General features: G+C 61.5%; 1 long non-coding RNA gene across 1 annotated transcript in view; it reads left to right on the forward strand.

Annotated features, from left to right (window-relative positions):
* The first annotated feature begins 366 nt into the window (after positions 1-366).
* LOC144240339 (uncharacterized) overlaps positions 367-2134 on the forward strand; it is a 15587-nt gene continuing 13819 nt past the window's right edge. Inside the window, exon 1 of the long non-coding RNA XR_013337683.1 lies at positions 367-515. This is a non-coding gene — a long non-coding RNA (uncharacterized LOC144240339). The remainder of the gene's footprint in view (positions 516-2134) is intronic.

The following is a 2134-nucleotide window of genomic DNA, read 5'->3' on the forward strand; positions in this document are numbered from 1 at the left end:
CTGCCCCCATATGAGCAACCGGTGGAGAAACACCCCCCCCCCGGCCCCCAGCTTTATTCACGGAGGAGCCCACTGGGGCCACGGGGACCTTCGAGGTCTGCGTGGCGGGCATTCCTCCCGGACGGGCTTGTGCCACGGCCACGCCGGTGCCCACCCCGAGCGGGAAAGAGGAGCAGCACCCCGCTCCTCCCGCTCCATGTCGACCTCGCCCGGATTAAGCGCTTTTCAGGCTCATTTCAAAACGGGAACTGGGTCTCCTCCCCGCCTGGCTGCAACGACCCAGCAACTCAGAGGGGCTCGAAGTCGGCGCCGGGCCCCTAACTCTGGGGGGAAGCTGCCCCCGCCCCAGCCCGAGGGGNCCCGCGTAGGAGAAGGCGCCGAGCCGCCCGAGCTGGGGATGTTCACGGCCCTGCACAAAGCTCTGGTCCGCCAGCCTCAGTTTCCCCGTCTGCCCCGTGAAGAGCAGGACTGAGCTAAAGGTCCCCGCCCTGAGGTTCCAGGAGTGGGCCACAAAGGTAAAAACAGGGACCCTTGGGTCTTGTTCTGTAGTTTGAAAAGCTCAGCTCGTAGACACGTTTCGGGTCTTGTTTTGGGTGGCCGTTCCTCCGGTGTATACACAAGTACACCTTTATCCAGCTGTAATGTAAGGTGGACGCGGGTCCTGTAGGTGACACTGCCATAAAACCGTCCAAGAACCGGTTTTCTTCCGCTGGCTGAACCTGCCTACTGCAAGGTCATTTCCTTGTGTAGGATGGCCCTGGGGATCCCAAGGGCCTGGGGTCACTGGGTTTAAACTTCAGGGTGCATAGGAGCTCCACCACCCGAAATGCACACATCTTCATAGTATTAGAGTGAGTGCGGGCTCCCCTGAGCCCGTTCAGCCATTGTGTCCTCCCAGAATGTCCCACCTGCCCTACAGGTGAGGAAACTGAGGCTCTGAGAGGTGGAGTGACTTGCCCCGGGTCACCGAGCCAGTGTGCGGGAGAGCTGAGATGTCAGCGCCCCAGGGTCCTTGGAAACACTGTTTGCAGGAGAGGCCGATACCTGCCCCGACCCTCCACGCCACCCCTTCCCTGGGAGCCCAGGACCCCTTACCCACCCCGGGCAAGCCTCCAGAGCAAGGCGGTGGTGGGGAAAACCCTGCCTTTCTAGTTTCCAAAGTGGAAGAAGGTCAAGGAGTGTATGGTAAGAATCTGCAGGTTGACGCCTTAGGCCCGAGGTCCTGACCGCACGCCTCGGGGTTTACAGATTCCTGTGTTAGTCATCTCCAAGGCTACATTCCTTTCTGTCACCTGGGTCTCCTCCTCAGGGACATCCCGGACGATCCCACCTCACTCCTCCTCAGGCCAAACCAAAGAGCCCCTCCACCTGGTCTTGGCCTTACAGAGCCTGGTTGGAGCCCACAGAGGCTGTCAAGGCTGCAGACCGAATGCCCGGGACCCTCAGGACCCCCCTGGGCAGCCTGTTGATCCAGAGAGCACCCGCACCAGGAATCTAGCAGCAACCTGGGCGCTCCCTGGGGACCTGGCTTTGGTGGAAGGACCCAGGCCCGCACTTTTCCCTTCCTCGTGCCCACTGGTGCTGCATGCCACGCGTGCTGCCCAGGTGGCTCGGTAGGTAACCTTCCGAGAGGCTGGAAGTCTCTAGGAGCAGAATCCGTAAGAGGAATGTGACAGAGACTGGCCTTTGGGCGTCCCAGCCCCTGGCAACCACCTGTCAGGCCTGGTGCAGTGGTGCAGCGGCCCCTCCCTGGGGCCTCTCGAGAGGCAGGGCTGCCTTGGGAAGAAACGCAGGGTGGCCCCAGTGACTGCCCCCCAATCAGCCCAAGCTTTTGAAGTTTCACCACCACTGAGGTGGGGCCTCTGGGGACTGCTCAGTGCCCGGAATGGAGTCACTTAATCTCTCCGACCCTAGTTTCCTCATCTGTCAAAGGAGTACAGAAATAGGGCCTGAGCTGCTGCTGTGGGAGGGAAAGGGGTGTGTGCGAAAGGCCGGGCCCATGACCTCAACTTGGTCATGACCCACCCCCCGCCTGCGTCTCTTACTTACAGGCCTGTTTATCGGCTGTCCCCACGCGTGTGGCAGCTCCGTGACAGCAGGGCTCTGTCCCCAGGGTCTGTGGCTGGTGGGGGGG

This window comes from Crocuta crocuta, unplaced genomic scaffold, assembly GCF_008692635.1.
Source record: "Crocuta crocuta isolate KB4526 unplaced genomic scaffold, BGI_CrCroc_1.0 scaffold458, whole genome shotgun sequence".
Taxonomy (NCBI): Eukaryota; Metazoa; Chordata; class Mammalia; order Carnivora; family Hyaenidae; genus Crocuta; species Crocuta crocuta.